This window comes from Crocuta crocuta, unplaced genomic scaffold, assembly GCF_008692635.1.
Source record: "Crocuta crocuta isolate KB4526 unplaced genomic scaffold, BGI_CrCroc_1.0 scaffold457, whole genome shotgun sequence".
Taxonomy (NCBI): domain Eukaryota; kingdom Metazoa; phylum Chordata; class Mammalia; order Carnivora; family Hyaenidae; genus Crocuta; species Crocuta crocuta.
In genome coordinates, this window is record NW_027531318.1 from 7,033,629 (window position 1) to 7,051,524 (window position 17,896).

The 17,896-nt window shown below is 39.1% G+C and overlaps 1 pseudogene; it reads left to right on the forward strand.

The window, feature by feature from the left end:
- Positions 1–318, forward strand: LOC144238020 (cytochrome c pseudogene; annotated as a pseudogene).
- Positions 319–17,896: the final 17,578 nt, after the last annotated feature.

The window sequence follows — 17,896 nt, forward strand, 5'->3', positions numbered from 1 at the left end:
ATGGGTGATGTTGAGAAAGGCAAGAAGATTTTTGTTCAGAAGTGTGCCCAGTGCCATACCGCGGAAAAGGGAGGCAAACACAAGACGGGGCCAAATCTCCATGGTTTATTTGGGTGAAAGACGGGTCAAGCCCCTGGATTTTCTTACACGGATGCCAACAAGAACAAAGGCGTCACCTGGGGAGAGGAGACACTGACGGAGTATTTGGAGAATCCCAAGAAGTACCTCCCAGGAACAAAAATGATCTTTGCTGGCATTAAGAAGGCAGAGGAAAGAGCAGACTTGATAGCTTATCTCAAAAAAGCTACTAACGAGTAATAGTTGGCTGTTGCATTATTTATTACAAACCAAAAATGTCTCACGACTTTTTTATGTGTACCATATTTAAATTGATCTCATACACCAGAATTCAGATCATGAATGGCTGATAGAATATTTTGGACAGTTCTGATTTAAATGAGATTGGCTTGTGGTTAAATGAATATGATTGGCTTTTTGAACTTTGATAGTAATTCTGGTTCAGCAAGTGCTGTCACTGTTTTCCCCTTCAAAAAATATGATTGGAATTGATTAGATGTTAAACTTTTCAGAGATGGTAAATGCCATCTCTAAACTTATAGGAAATTGGTTTTATATTTCGATTTATATAACTGGTTATATTAGTATATTTAAATACTGAGGAAATCCCTTCACTATATCAGAACAGCAAGATTCAGCTGTGTTTCAAGTTGTGTTTGTTAGCCTGTTAAAGGCAAGGGCTGAAGATAAGCTGGCAACGTCCACTTTATCTTTTTAGTCTTAACTATGCCAATTTAATTAAAATTCCCTACATTTAAATGTTGCCTTTTGCTTAATGAAAGGCATTTTAGTGTGGTTTATGTATAAAATTAAATAAAGAATATTAACACTTCTCACAAAAAAAAAGTAGAATAGTTTTGATCTAGGCATAACAAGATATGAAAACCAGATGCCATGAAGTAAAAGACTGATAGATTTGACAGGCAAATTTAAGAATTCTTCCCGATGAAAATGCACCACAAATAAAGTTACGAAATAACTTTTGTAACTTACAAAATAACTTTTGTTATTGATTTGGAGAAAATAATTGCAATAAATATAAGAATTGAGAAAATATGTATAGTGTACAAAGAGATCATAAAAGAGTAAAAAGACATTCTACATAAAGGGAGATAAAGTATACTGATGAATGAGTCTAAAAAAGAAATATGAATGGCTGATAAACATACCAAAAATATCCAGCTTCACCTCTCTCCCTCTGTCTCTCTCTCTCTGCCCCTTGCTCACTTATGCCCTCTCTCTCTCTCTCAAAAAAAAAAAAAAGAAGAAGAAGAAAAAAAGAAAAAAGAAAACCATTTCTGATGGTACTATGCCACCATCAGACTATTTCCACTCCCTGGGCACAAACCTGGGCACAAGTACAGAATGTCCACTGAATGGCACCTTCTACTCAATAAATAGTCCCACCCCAAAATCCTGGCAGGTGTAATTGGGCCCGCTGTTAGGGAGAAGGCACGCTTATCTAGGGCCACCATCAAGGGATATCCTGAATGACAAAGGAGTAACTGATATTTATAATCTGCTGGTTTTATAATCTGTTGTAGCTGGAAGGACACTTGATTCTGGTTTTCCATTTACAATATTGATTTTAAAGTTTTCTTTTAAGATAAATTCAATTCTTAAAACTGAGTTGACTTAGGGCAGAGAAGGACAAATACCATATGTTTGCACGTATAGGAGGATTAGGAGGAACTTGATGGAGTAACAAGGGGGAGAAGAAGGGGGGAAATGGTGGAGGAAAGGGAGAGAGGCAAACCATGAGAGACTCTTGAATGCTGACAAAAACTGAGGACTGATGGATGTGGGGAGGAGGGGGGTTGGGCATGGAGGAGGGCCCTTGTGGGGATGAGCACTGAGTGTTATGTGGAAACTAATTTGACAATAAACTATTAGAAAAAAATTAAAAAAACAAACAAACAACTGAGTTGACTTAGGCACTCTAGGTGGCTCAGTCAGTTAAGCATCTGGCTCTTGATCTCAGCTCAGGTCTTGATCTCAGGGTCGTGAGTTCAAGCCTGGGTTGGTCTCCACACAGGGTATGAAACCTACCTTAAAAATACATATAAATAAATAGTTGGGTTGATTTTTTAAAAAAGCGTTAGAATAAAAGTTACATATTATGTGAATGTGGTAAAAATTATTCAGTGAGGAAAGTTTGAGAAACACTGCCCTAAAGCAAATCATTGATCTGTCCGGGGCAGGGCTTTGGAGTTAAGAAAATGAGGGAGAAACTTCAGGTAACGCCACACCCACACACCAAGGAGGATAAAACACTGAGAACTCTGCGTAAGACTGAAAGATCAAACCCTTTCACTTTGGCATTTGTGGGAGATTTCTGGACTACTTATCCTTTCCCCCGTGAGACCTGCTTATCGGTATGTTTCATGCACTTGCACAAAGCTGTGTTCATCCCATCTGCTACTTAGCTATCATTGTGGACTTCACTACTCCTTATAACAGTATGTAAAATCATATCTCTGATAAAGGATTGATTTCCTTTTTTAAAGGAAAAAGAGTTAAAAATGGTTGGGGCACCTGGGTGGCTCAACGGACTTTAGCTCAGGTCGTATGTCATAGTTTGTGAGTTGGAGCCCCACATCAGGCTCACTGCAGTCAACCTGTCAGTGCAGAGCCCTCTTCAGATCCTTTGTCCCCTCTCTCTGCCCCTCCCCGGCTTGAACTCTCCCAAAAATAAATATATTCATTTTTAAAGTTAAAAATAGAATTAACGGAGTGCCTGGGTGGCTCAGTCGGTTAAGCATCCGACTTCGGCTCAGGTCATGGTCTCACCATTCGTAGGTTCGAGCCTTGCATCGGGCTCTGTGCTGACAGCTCAGAGCTTGGAGCCTGTCTTCAGATTCTGTGTCTCCCTCTCTCTCTGACCCTCCCCTCCTCATGCTGTCTCTATCTGTCTCTCAAAAATAAATAAAACATTAAAAAAAAAGAATTACCATATCATCCCACAATTCTACTTCTTCTGGGTGTAATACCCAAAAGAAAGCAGGGACTCAAACAGATATTTGAAATTTTTTTTTAACTGAGTGAACACTCAGTTGAGTGTCCAACTTCTGCTCAGGTCATAATCTCATTGTCTGTGAGTTCCAGCCCTATGGAGGGCTCTGTGCTGACAACTCAGAGCCTGGAGCCTGCTTCGAATTCTGTGTCTCCCTCTCGCTCTGCCTCTCCCCTGCTTGCACTCTGCCTCTCTCTCTCAAAAATAAACCTTTTTTTTAGAATGCTACAGAATACTTAAAAATGTTACCACAATTAGGGGTGTCTGGGTGGCTCAGTTGGTTAATTATCCAGCTCTTGATTTTGGCTCAGGTCCTGATTTCACAATCATGAGATTGGGCCCCAAATCGGGCTCTGGGCTGATAATGCAGAGCCTATTTGTGATACTCTTTCCCTCTCTCCCTGCCCCTCCCCCACTCACACTTTTTTTCTCTCTAAATAAATAAACTTAAAAAAAATGTTACCACAATTAAAATAAAGCACTGTATGAGGAATTATTATCTACATTACTTAAAGTACAATCTGAATCATAACATTACATATCTCGAGGCATCTGGTGGCTCAGTTGAGCATCTGACGCTTGATTTTTGTTCAGGTCATGGGATCAAGCCCCAAGTTGGGCTCCATGCTGAGTGTGGAACCTGCTTAAGTCTCTTTCTCCCTCTGCCCCTTTCCCCCCACTCACACTCTGTCTATAAAATAATTTTTAAAATGTATAAAAAAATAATGATACCACATGTCTTATATGAAATGGATAATCAGACATACAGTACAGATGACCCCAAGATACTAATCAATTCCTGCTGAAATAACCACAATATTCAATGTAATTTGCATGGCGTGGTCTACTTGTATGTAGGCTCATTTACTCAGAGATTAAAATTTTAAACTGATGAAACATTGCTTCTGGATCACCATTTTAGGCTTTACTTTTCTTTTGTAACATTGGTAGTATTACAATAGAGCAGCTGTGTCCAAAAAGGAAGCACTCAGTTGTGCCAGGAAGTTACCCCAAGACAGAAGCACCAGTTATCCAACTATGAGGCAACTCCCCTTAGCCAGGGAGTTCAAGTGCTGTAACAACAGTTGCTCAGGCCTTACTATTCAGATTCCTGGTTTATCCAGACTGTTTTGCAATGCAAACTTCCCTTTGGGAACCTCTTTTTGCAAAACAGTATAAAATCTTTAGAGAATGGTAAGCGGCATTTTAAAAATAAGAAAGTCAATTTTTATTTCGAAAAACATTCGTAATTTTATCTACTTATACCAAGCTACTGCAGTTACTCTTTTAAACTTTTTCTTAATGTTTTATTTATTTTTGAGAGAGAGAGAGACACACACAGAGAGACAGAGTATGAGCTGGGGGAGAGGCAGAGACAGAGAGGAAGACAGAATCCACAAAGCAGGCTCCAGGCTCCAGACTCTGAGCTGTCAGCACACAGCCTGATGTGGGGCTAGAGCCCATGAGCCACGAGATCATGACCTGAGCTGAAGTCGGAGGCTCAACTGACTGAGTCACCTAGGCGCCCCTCTATGCAGTTACTCTTGTGAATGAAAAGAATAAATGGGGTTTTTTTTTTATAGTATAGGAACTAATACTCTGGCAACATTTCCCCTCACCCCCCCCAATAAAAGAGTTTATCACTGACTTCAAAGTCTTCTATCATCCATTAGCTATTATTATCTGTGCTTGAATGAAAGCAAAGGGAAATCTTACAAGTGGTTTCTTCAGATCCTTTTATTCTCTTAAATTTTAGAAAAATTAAACCCATCTAAGGGGTCTTTGATAAAGCAAAATTTGCTTATAGGTAGAGTGTGCTGTAGAATGCTAGAGATTTCCAATACTTTCTACAATTACTTCCTGTTAAAGTACGATTTTTCTGGGCCCTGCAGCTAGCAATCATTACCTCTGTCAACACTCTCCTGACAGACTAACGCTCCAGCAGAACATCATAGGATCCACTTCTGCAAAACCTAACATGTATATTCAGGTTTCTATTCATAATTTGAATTCCTGGGAGACAGATCAAAGGAGTCACGAGGGCTATAGTTTAATCCAACTTCAGATAGAATAATTAGGACCCAGTTTTTCATGCAGTGTTTCAGGACACGCTATGTAGATTGCTATGTTTCACTCATGTAGAATGTCCAATATTTCCTAATTAGTCAATTTTCATTATCAGATTGAGATATGACTTCTGTAGGGACACTCTTTTAAGCTCACCATTGGCCCATGTTATATGCTTTTAGGCCACATCGCAGCAGGGAGCACCCTCGGCCCATGCAAGCAGGTGTGTGGCCCCGTAGTCCATCCAGCCTAGCCGGACGTATGGCTCGTTTGGCAGGGCTCCAAAATGATATCGGTGTTGTCTGCTTGCCAAGCAGAATGCAACCGTGGGGTAGTACCAGCTTCCTTCCTTTTAAGATGCGGTTTTCCAGGGTGCCTGGGAGGCTCAGTTGGTTGAGTGTCCGACTCTTGATTTTGGCTCAGGTCGTGATCTCACAGTTCGTGCATTCAAGCCCTACATCAGACTGTGCTGATGGTGCTCAGCCTGCTTGGGATTCTCTCTCTCTTCCTCTTTTCCTCCCCCTCCCCCACTTCTGCTTTCTCTCAAAATAAAGAAATAAACATTTAAAAAAAGATGTCTTTTTCTCTCTGGCTTTCATTCTTTCTTCATAATGAAGTATGCTTCTAGAAAAAGGAATATTCATCAGTTATATCAAAAAAAGCCCATCTTAAATCATCATTTAGAAAGTTAAATTTAGAAGCGCCTGGGTGGCTCAGTCAGTTAAGCATTTGACTTTGGCTCAGGTCATGGTCTCATGGTTCATGGGTTTGAGCCCCACATAGGGCTCTGTGCTGACAGCTCAGAGCCTGGAGCCTGCTTCAGATCCTATGTTTCCTTCTCTCTGACCCTCCCCTGCTCAGGCTGTGTCTCTCAAAAATAAATATATGTTAAAAACTTTTTTTTTTAAAGTTAAATTTAGTTTGCAAAATTCAAAAATAGATTTTTGATGTTTACTCTATGGGAGTTATTTTGCTGTTCAAAGGGATATTGATCTATTTATATAATAAATAAATTTATCTATGGAACATTGCAAATCTAAAAGCCCTCTGTGACAAAGAGGCCTTCTTTAATAATTTCTCTCCCTTTTTTTCTTAGCAGAATCCCTAGTTTTTGATGGGGCCCATCTCTGTCCAGAAGAAGACTGTATTTCCCCACTTTCCTGTAGCTTGATGTGGTCATATGACTAGATTCTGTCCCGTAGGATACAAGCAGATGTGGCACAAGGAGCTTTCAGGAAATGTCCTTAAAGGGAAAGGGCTGTTATGCTGTTCCCCCTTCCTCTAGCTACAATGTGAATGTGGCATCTGGAGCCTGAATAAGCCAATTTGAATTATGACTTGGCAACCATGTGCTAAGGATGATAGAACAAAACATAGAATCCTGGTTTCCTGGCACCGTGGTGTGGTTTACCAGTCCAAGAGAGATTACCTCTAGATTTTTTTTCTAAATGTGGGAGAGGATAATCTGCTATCTTGCTAAACCACTGTGATTTTGGATTTCTTTCGGTTACTTGTGGCTAATTCAATTCTTAAATATGGAAAGAAATATGCCTTGTTGTGCTCTAAGTTGTTTATTTTTGGCTAATTGTGGCATCTCCATTTAGTGAAGTAATTCAAATCCGAATGATATTCTGCAGAGTCAAAATAAAAATAAAATAATAATAATGCAGTTCACTCTACTTTCTCTTTCTGAGAACTGATTTAAAGTAACAGGTTTAAGACAAAAAACTATGGGATTGGCTGCTATCCTTCCTTTCATGTTTTTTCAAAATGTTTATTTATTTTTGAGAGAGAGAGACAGAAAGTGCAAGAGGGGGAGGGGCAGAGAGAGGGAGAGAGAGAATCCCAAGCAGATTCTGCATTCTCAGTGCAGGGCCTGATGTGGGGCTTGATCTCATGAACTGAGTAATCATGACCTGAGCCAAAACCAAGAGTTGGACAGTTAACCAACTGAGCCACCCAGGCGCCCCCCTTTTATGTGTAATATTGCACGCAATTTACTGCTTACTTAATATTCATTTTATTGTGCTTCACTTTATTGCACTTTGCAGATACCGCATTTTTTTTTTATAGATTGAAGGTTTGTGGCAACCTTGCATTGATCAAGTCTATCAGTGCCATTTTTTCAACAGCATTTGCTCACTTTGTGTCTATGTGTCACATTTTGGTAACCCTAGCAATATTTTATCATTGTTATTATATCTGTTATGGTGATCAGTGATCTTTGCTGTTACTATTGTAGTTGTTTTTTTGGGGGAGAGGCACATCACAAACCACACCCATTTAAGAAGGCAAATTTAACCAGTAAATGTTGTGTGTGTTTTGACTGCTTCACCCACCAGTCATTCCCCCATCTCTCTCCTCTCCTCAGGCCTCCCTATTTCCTGAGATACAACAGTATTGAAAATGAGGCTACTTAGTATCCCCACAGTGGCCTCTCAGTGTTCAAACGATAAGAAGAGTCACACGTCTCTCACTTTAAATCAAAAGCTAGAAATGATTAAATTTAGTGAGGAAGGCATGTCAAGAGCTGAGATTAGCCACAAGCTAGATCTTTTGCACCAAAGAGCCAAATTGTTAATGTGAAGGAAAAGTGTTTGAAAGAAATTAACAGTGCTACTCCAGAGAACCCATGAATGATTTAAAAAAAAAAAAGGTGAAATTACCTTACTGCTGATAGGAAGAAAGTTTTAGTGGTCTGGCCTAAATATCAAACCAGCCACAGCATTCCCTTAAGCCAAAGCTTAATCTATAGCAAGGCCTTAACTTTCTTCGATGCGATGAAGGCTGAGAGAGGTGAGGAAGCTGCAGAAGGAAAGTGTGAAGCTAGCAGAGGTTGGTTCATGAGGTTTATGAAAGCAGCCATCTCCATGAAAGAATAGTGCAAGGTGAAACAGCAAGTGCTGATGTAGAAGCTGCAGCAAGTTATCAAGAAGTTTGAGCTGAGATAATTGCTGAAGTGGGCCACAATGAACAATAGATTTTCAAAGTGAGTGAAACAGCCTTTTCTTGGAAGAAGATGCCACTTAGGACTTTCATAGCTACAGAGAAGTCAAAGCCTGACTTCAAAACTTCAAAGGACAGGCTGACTTGCTTATTTGAGGTTAATGTAGCTGGTGACTCTAAATTAAAATCAATGCTCATTGACCATTCTGAAAATTCTGCCCCCCCCCAAATTATCCTAAATCCACTCTGTCTATAGCCTATAAATGGGACAACAAAGCCTGGAAGACAGTACATCTATTTTACAACACGGTTTACTGGATATTTTAGGCCCACTGTTGAGATCTACTGCCCAGAAAAAGAGATTCCTTTTGGGGTGCATGGATGGCTCAGTCAGTTTAACATCCAACTCTTGGTTTCACCTCAGGTCATGATCTCACGGTCATGAGATCGAGCTTTGTGTTAGGTTCCACATTGGGCATGGATCCTGCTTGGGATTCTCTCTCTCTCTCTCTCTCTCTCTCTCTCTCTCCCTCTCTCTCTGCTCCTCTCTCTCTCTCTCACACACACACACAAAATAAATAAATAAACTTAAGATAAAAGGATTCCTTTCAAAATATTACTGCTCATTGACAATGCATCTGGTCACCTAAGAACTTCCATGGAGATGATCAACAAGATTAATGTTGTTTTCTCATCTCCGAACACAACATCTATTCTGTGGCCCATGGATTAAGGAGTGATTTTGACTTTAAAGTCCTATTATTTATGAAATGCATTGTGTAAACTGTGGCTGCCACAGATAATGATTACACTGATGGATCTGGACAAAGTAAATTGAAACCTTTTGGAAAAGATCCACCATTCTAGATGCTGTTGAGGACATTTATGATTCAGGGGAAGAGGTCAGAATAGCAACATTAACAGGAGTTTGGGAGGAGTTGATTCTAACCCTCCTGGATGACTTTGAGGAGTTCAAGATTCAGTGGAGGAAGTAGCCGAAGATGTGGTGGAAATAGCATAAGAACTAGAATTAGAAGTGGAGCCTGAAGATGCGACTGAATGGCTGCCATTTCATGATCAAACTTGAACAGATGAGGAGATACGTGTTACAGATGAGCAAACAAAGTGGTTTCTTGCAATGGGATCTACTCTTGGTGAAGATTTGAAATGACAACAAAGCTCTAGAGTATGAAATAAACTTAGTTGATAAAGCAGTGGGAGAGTCTGAGAGGATTGACTCCAATTCTGAAAAGAAGTACCACTTTGGATGAAATACTATTAAACAGTATCACATTTGAAAGAGAAATTATTTGTGAAAAGAAGAACCAATTGATGTGGCAAACTTTGTCTTATTTTAAGAAATTGCCACAGCTACCCCCACCTTCAACAGCCATCAACCTCGAGGTAAGACCTTCTACCAGTGAAAAGATTATGACTTGCTGAAAGCTCGATAATGGTTAGCATTTTTTAGCAATAAAGTACTTTTAAATTAAGGCAGACACATTGTTTTTCTAGACATAATGGTAGTGTACACTTAGTAGACTTCAGTAGAGTGTAGTGTAAGTGTGTTAACTTTTATACACACTGGGAAACCAAAAATTCATTTGACTGACTTTATTGCAGTATTCCCTTTATTGCACTGGTCTGAAACCAAACCTGAAATACCTCTGAGGTATATGCCTGTATAGACGACATATGAGTAGTAGAGGATCCACACACAATGGATGCTTTAGTTGTTTTGCTAAGTGTTTTTCAAATATTTAATATGCCTCAGAACACATAACTAGTAAAAACTGTGGAACTAGAGTTTGAATCTGGGAGTGTTTGGCTTAAAAATCTTCATATCACATTAATTTATTTTTTTTAAGTTTATTCTGAGAGACAGTGAGAGAGGGGAAGGGGTGGGGGGGTGGAGAGAGAGAATACCAAGCAGGCTCGATGTGGGGCTCGAACTCATGAACTGAGATCATGGCCTGAGCCAAAAACCAAGAGTTGGATACTCAACCGACTGAGCCACCCAGGCATCCCCACATTGGGAAATTTAGGTATTTATCATCCACTATGAGTGATATGCAAAAGACAATATGGCCTGAGCATAGTCATGATGTTTTTTTCCCTGCAAACTGAACAAGCTAAACAAAATATCAGGATTTAGAAGATAACACCATAACACTTTCTGTGATTGAATTGACAGACAGTTCTGACCAAGTACAGCTTTTCCTGTATTATCAAAACAGGAACTCCACAAAGCTGTGATGATGGCACTGGGGACAGAAATGACAATGGTGGCCAGGAACTTGTTCCTCCCTTCTTGTCTTCATTACTGAAAGCTTTCCCAAAAGAAAGGGAGCCAACTTCTAGGGGAGCTCAGTAAAGCAATCGAGAGGTCACCCACCCTGAAGGCCTGTGACCCACCCGGAAATTTGCAAAAGCACATTTGTTGAGAAGTATTTTGTGACTCCCCGCTGCATTCTCCCTCAAATTCAGCTAAAATAGAATCTTAGGTTTAGCTTCTTGGTTTTCAAATTGTTCTTTGATGAGCTTAAGCAAAAGGAATTGCTCTTGAACAACAACTTGTAGCAACATCATCACTGGTTACTGAAATCCTGAAAAGTCCATACAGTCCCTGAATTATAATCTACTTTGAAAATGAATAGCTGTATTAGACAAATACACAAAATCTAAGAGTAGTACACTTCTAGATTTTTGTCGATAACTTTAAGAGTGTGATATAGTCAAAAGTAGGAAGTCATAGAGAGAAAAGAACAAATTGTGATAAAATCTTCCTACCCTGTGTTTTCTGAAACAGAACCTTTCCTTAAAGGTCATCCTGTTAACTCCCTTTCCATATTAACAGTGTGTCTCAACTGGAACCAAGTTTGCTCTATTTTGTAAGTCAATTTTTTTTCAAAGTCGGCCTTATGCCCAGCACAAAGTCCAATGCAGGGCTTGAACTCACAACCTTGAAATCAAGACACTGAGATCAAGACCTGAGCTGAGATCAAGAGTCAGTGGGTTGAGCGTTGAGACACCCAGGTGCCCCAAGTCAACTTTTTTCTATCAAAAATAGCAAGAATGGAAACTTCTAAAAAAAGAATGACTGTATCAGGACTGTGACTTCAGAAAGAATAAAAATAGATCAATTTGGGTTTCACTGGATAGTATGTTTTAAAATATATATATAGTATGTACTTATGTTACAGAACAGCAAAAAATGTAAGAGTTTCTGTATTAGGAACATTTTTTGATAAAAAAAAAGTTGGTATTAGCAATAATCACATTTCTTAAAAGGAAAGTCATAGTTTTTCCAAATTCTATTTGAAAACTAACATATGGATTTGGGAAATACATTCTGGTATAAGGGATATAATAAACTTTAATGCAGAGGACAATTGTTTCTAAGGAAATCAGGATATGAGCCTTATGTCACAGAGAGGAGCTAGTGCAAGCTAAGAAGAAGAATGAAAATACATTAAGCTTGTGGAGAAACCGTGCTTTCTGCATGGAGGTGAGAGCTTTAGAGCAAGATCAGCTTAGGGGAGATAAGCCCACCTCCTATTCCCGGAAAAAGGGAACTGGAGTTCAGAATATTTTATAAGAATCAGTGTTAAACTAGGTAGGGGTTTACTTGGCCATCAAGAGTGCATTTTTCACTTGCACTGAGAGGCCAGACTTAGGGCTCAGATAGAAAGGAATGTGCTTCCCCAGCACCCAAGGGAACTGAGAAAAAAAAATTTAGCAGCTGCTTCAAATCTTCTTAGTAGCAGTCAGGGTATATATCTAAACTAACCAAACAAATAAATGGCTCTGGTTTTGGACTGGAAGTGGAAATAAGTTAAACTAGAATGGAAACTGGGAACAATTTAAAAGACAGCTCTATGTGGGAACATGAGTTCAATGGCTTTATGCAACACACGTGTTTATTAGCCTTCTTCGTACATAATTTGTACTTAACAATTTGCCTGGATTAGATAACAAGTTTATACACCCTAAATGGATGACAGTGAAATGGATCTGGAGTGAAAGTGCACACATCCCAGGGGCAGATTGTGAGCTCCTCACAAGACTATCTGCGTCTTCCATAAAGATTTAGCAAATGAATGAATGATCCCCATTCCACTCTAGAACCTACTCTTTAAGCTGCCTCTGCACATTTCCCCCTATTTCTCTTTCAGTTGGGTAACCACTCTAATATGCTGTTGGCAGCAAAAAAAGGCTATCAGTTCTTTCTATGGTAGGTGTATACCCCTTTGCACCATTGCTTTGCGCTCCTCCCCTCAGGAAATAGTCTATTTCACACTTAAATCTGGACTTGACCATGTGACTTGCTTTGGCCAATGGGACATTAGCAAATAGGTGGCAAGCAAAGGCTTGAAAAACACTTATGCATAAAGGGTTGTCCTCTCTCAGGGACTCTTCCCACTCCTACTCAGAAAAAGTCCAGACTAGTCTCCTAGAGGGTGAAAGAGCCCAAGGAAAGAGGACCCAGTCATCCCACCAATCCAGCCTTTTCAGATGACATAGAGTGAGCTGAGTCTAGCTCACCTTGCATGGAGCAAAACAGACCCAAATTGCTTACTCACATAATTGTGAGCAAAGAATGAGACTCTACTAGCACTTTTGACAGTAGTCAAAGTATGGAAAGAACCAAATGTCCGTCAACAAATGAATGGATAAAGAAGATGTGATATGTATATATATATATACATACATATATACATATACATACATACATATATATACATATATATATACACACACAAAGGAGTATTATTACTTGGCAATCAAAAAGAATGAAATCTTGCCATTTGCAACTACATGGATGGAACTAGAGGGCATTTTGCTAAGTGAAACTAGTCAGTCAGAGAAAGATAAATATCCTATGACTTCATTCATGTGAGGACTTTACGATGCAAAGCAGATGAACATAAGGGAAAGAAAGCAAAAATAATATAAAAACAAGGAGGGGGACAAAACATAAGAGACTCTTAAATATGGAGAACAAACAGAGGGTTGCTGGAGGGGTTGTAGGACGGGAGGGGGACTAAATGGTTAAGGGGCATTAAGGAAGACACTTGTTGGGATGAATCACTGGAATCTACTCCTGAAATCATTATTGCACTATNTTTGGGGGATGATATGTTATACAGCAAAAGCTAACACCAGTACGAAAGAGTATATACCAATTACTATCATTCAAATAGAAAATATTACAAGACTTGGGGCGCCTGGGTGGCTTAGTCGGTTAAGCGTCCGACTTTCGCTTAGGTCATGATCTTGCGGTTCGTGGGTTCGAGCCCCGNTTGAAGACTAAAATAAGTTTAATATTTATTTCTTTTTATACTAATTTATTTTACATTTTAAAGAATAATACAATTTAAACCAAGTATTAAAGTACAACTCCTAGCTAAAATTGAGTAATTCACTGAATTAAGTAATTCAGATATCCTTAATAATTGAGTCTCCTGTTTCTAAGTCATAGATCTGATACCCTCTTTCATGTGTTTATGCAAATCCAAATCTGAATCATTTGTTTATTTTACATCCAAATCTGAAAACCTAAATATGTTTAGTCTTTCAAGTCTGATTTCTGTTATTTATTATTTGTGCTAACTCTCATTCATGAAGACTTGTTTTCCTCATGTGTTTTGTATTTTCTGAATGTTAGTTGTTATAAATTTATCTCTTGTTATTTTTTGAAGTCTGTGGGTTTTTTTTTTTCGCTAAGAAACTATTTTTGACAGAGAGATAGTACAAGTCGGGGAGGGGCAAAGGGGGTAGGACAGAAGATCTGAAGTGAGCTCTGCACTGACAGCAAAGAGCTTGATGTGGGATTCAAACTCACCAACCATGGGATCATGACCTGAGCTGAAATTGGATGCTTAACCAACTGAGCCACCCAGGCACCTCTGAAGTCTGTGTTTTTCTTTATTTACTTTTTTTTAAGTAAATAAATACTTTTTTATTTATTTAGAGAGAAAGAGGGATTAAGCAGGGGAGGGGGAAGGGGTGGACAGAAGATCTGAAGTGGGCTCTGCACTGACAGCAGAGAGCCTGATGTGAGGTTTGAACTCACCAGCCATGAGACCATGACCTGAACTGAAGTCATATGCTTATCCAAATCAGCCACCCAGGCACCTCTGAAGTTTGTGGATTTTTTAAATTTACTTTTTTAAAAAGTTTGTTTATTTAGAGAGAAAGAGAGATTGAGCAGGGGAGGGGCAGAGAGAGAGGGATAGAGAAAGAGTCCCAAGTAGTCTCCACACCAACAGCATGGAGCCTGACATGGAGCTAGAACCCACAAACTGTGAGATCATGACCTGAGCCAAAAACAAGACTCAGACCTTTACCTGACTGAGCCACGCAGTCAACCCTGAAGTCTGTGTTTTAAGTTGGATTGTTGCAGAATGTATTTCCATTTGTTTCTTCCTGGTACCTAGGGACACGTAGGTAGCATGAATTTGTGCCTTAAAACTGCAAGAGGATCTGCTTATTGCAAGAACCTCTCAGGGAAGCATTTCCTACCTACCTGTCTCTAGCCAAAGTCAAGGCTGAACAGGTAAGTTGTTTGTTTTTTTTTTTTTTTTTTTGGAGCGTATTTATTTGTCGAGAGAGAGAGAGAGAGAGAAAGTATGCAGGGGAGGGGCAGGGAGAGAAGGAAAGAGAGAATCCCAAGCAGACTCCTCACTGTTCAGCACAGAGCCCCATGCAGGGATGGATCATATGAGCCATGAGATCATGAACCCAACCTGAAAACAACAGTCAGACACTTGGCTGACTGAGCCACACAAGTGCCCCTAAAACAAAAACAGTAAGTTTTATTACTATCTTACTCGAAGGGTACGGATGCCAGTTTAGCAAATAAAAATACAGGACGCCAGTTAGATTTGAATTTTAGGAAAACAATGAATAATTTTTTAGTATAAGAACAACTGACCTTTGAACAGCACAGGTTAGAACTGTGCAGGCCTACTTATACATGGATTTTTGTCAATAAATACAGTATAGTATTGCAAATGTATTTTCTCCTCCTTTCAATTTCTTAATAACATTTTCTTTTCTCTGGCTTACTTTATTATAAGAATGCAGTATTTCATACATATAATATGCAAAGTATATATGTTAACCGACTGTTTATGCTTGTGTTATGCGTGTGTTATCAGTAAGACTTCCAGTCAACAGCAGGCTAGTAGAAATTGGGTTTTGGTAAATGTTTGACTCCGCGTGGGGTCGGCATCCCTAACACTCACAAGTGTTCAAGGATCGACTATGTATCTTTTCTCTAGAGATGGATCATTTTGTAGTTCATCCACTACGAGGTCTCCGTTGAGGGTTTTTACTTTACAATGGGGTCTCAGGCCTGACTCTTCACCTTGCATGGACCCTTGGCTACAGCTGCTCTACTCCTCCAGTCCACAGAAATCAGCACATGCTTTCAAGATGGCTGCTGCTTTAAAGGTGCTTGCTTGCTTCCTTTCCTTTCTTTTTTCCCTTCCTTCTTTCCCCCTAAGGATTTTCTTTACTTTGCAATTGAGCTTTGCTCTATTAATGGGAGAAAAATTACTTGAAATATTAGATACTTGTGTTTCATCCTTGCCTGAGCTTTATGTGTTGAGTGGTGCCTAACAACTCGGTTTAAAGTCCATAATTTGCAAAAAGGGAGCCTGTATGTCCCTTTGTTTTCCCAATTTGAAACAGCTCATACTTAATGAAAAGAATGAATTTTTGAGAAGTATGTCCAAATTCCATTCAAAGTTTTTGGAAATGAAGGAAACTATACAATTTTATGAAAATCATCACCAAGCTCCTTGTTTTAAGGTGCATGTTTCTATGTTTAAAGAATCTTCTTAGGCAGGAAGTTAATTTTAAAAGTGTTTCAATTTTTCAGTTAAGAAAATATGCATATGAGAAAATGCAGGTGGTTTTATAAATGACAAGCTTACAAGAAGAACCTAAGAACTGAAATGTGTATCATGATGAATGCAATAAAAATTGCATCTGAAAGTCACTGTCTTTCAGAATTTTGCAAGTGTAGGTTCTATGCCTTCTAATCCATTGTTCATTTTGTTTTCTTTAGATCAGGAAGTTTCCAAGAGTTCTTTATCACTCCTGTGAAATTTCAGGAGGATATGGATAAATGTCAGTTTGGTTAAAGTTTATTGTGCTTGGCACCTAATGGCCCTATCAATCTCAGCTTGGAAGAGTTTCTCTATTGTGTCTTTAGTTACTACCTCTATTCTCTTTTTCTTTCTTCTCTCTTCCTGGAATTGCATTAATCCTCTTGGATTGATCTCACAAGTCTCTTAATTTGTCCATCATATTTGCTTTCATTTTTTTTTATCTGTCCAGAAGCTTATCTTGACTTGTCTTCTTAATAAAAAGAAATTAGCTTCCAATATACCCAAACTCTCACTTAATAGTTTATATTTCTCTTGTTACAGTTAAGATACATTAACTGAAGGGCCCCTGGGTGGCTCAGTCAGTTAAGCGTCTGACTTCAGTTTAGGTCATGATCTTGTGGTTAATGAGTTCAAGTTCCACATCGGTGAAGCTCAAGCCCTGCTTCGGGTGAGCACAAGTCCCACTTTGGATGAGCCACACTTCCTCTTGCTCTCTGCCCTTCATGGGATTCTCTCTCTCTCTCTCTTTCTCTTTCTGCCCTTTGCTCACTTGTGTCCTCTCTCTCTCTCAAAAAAAGATACACTAACTGAAATAGAACCTTAATCATTAATACACACTTAATAATAACTTTCCTAAATATTATAAAAGGTTTACATATCAAGAAACAGTGATCTGAAGAGACTGGCTGATTATAGATATTCATTTCATCAATGACTCATATAATTAAAAACAGTAACCAGTGGCAAAGTAGGGTTAAAATATATGGACTTTGAATTGAGTCAAAATGAGTCCACGATGATTTTTTTAAATAGGTTTGACTTACTTTTTAAAAAAAAATTTTAATGTTTATGTTTAAGAGAGCATGAGCAGGGGATGGGGAGAGAGAGAGGTCAGTACAGAATCTGAGGCAGGCTCCAGGCTCTGAGTTGTCAGCACAAAGCTCAATGTGGGGCTTAAACTCACAAACCACGAGATCATGACCTCAGTCAAAGTCAGATGCTTAACCGACTGAGCCACCCAGGTGCCCCAACAATGATGAAATGATCTTATCAGTCTACTCCAAAGTGGAAATATCCATTTCTAAGTAATATATTTTACATTTCTATATAGTAGTAATAGTTATTGATTTTTTTTAGTTATTGAATTTTTTTTAGAGAGAGAAAGAGAATTGCGAATGGAGGAGGGGCAGCGAGAGAGGGGAAGAGAAAGAGAGAGAGAGAGAGAGAGAGAGAGAGAGAGAATCTTAAGCAGGCTCTACCCCATCATGGAGCCCAACTCAGGGGCTCGATCTCACCACTGAGAGATTGTGACCTGACCCAAAATCAAGAGTTAGATGCTTTACTGACTGAGCCACCCAGGAGTTCCTCGTTACTGAATTTTGTAATGTATCTATGGTTATACACTGTTCTCATTAGCCTAGCTCCTGACAAAAATACTGACCTCTAACAAGTACCTGCCTTAATAATAAAGGGAAACTAGTAGACACATAGGCAAACAATTAAAACTGAAAGATACTAAATGCAACCCCTTCATTTTAATAATGAGAAAACTGACTCAAAGGTTAAATGATTTGTCTAAAATAACACAGCTAGAAACACCGTTTCTTTATCCCAGTTCATTGTCTTAACCATCAGCATGAGTGGTGGTGGTTGGTGACCGTAAGATGTAAGC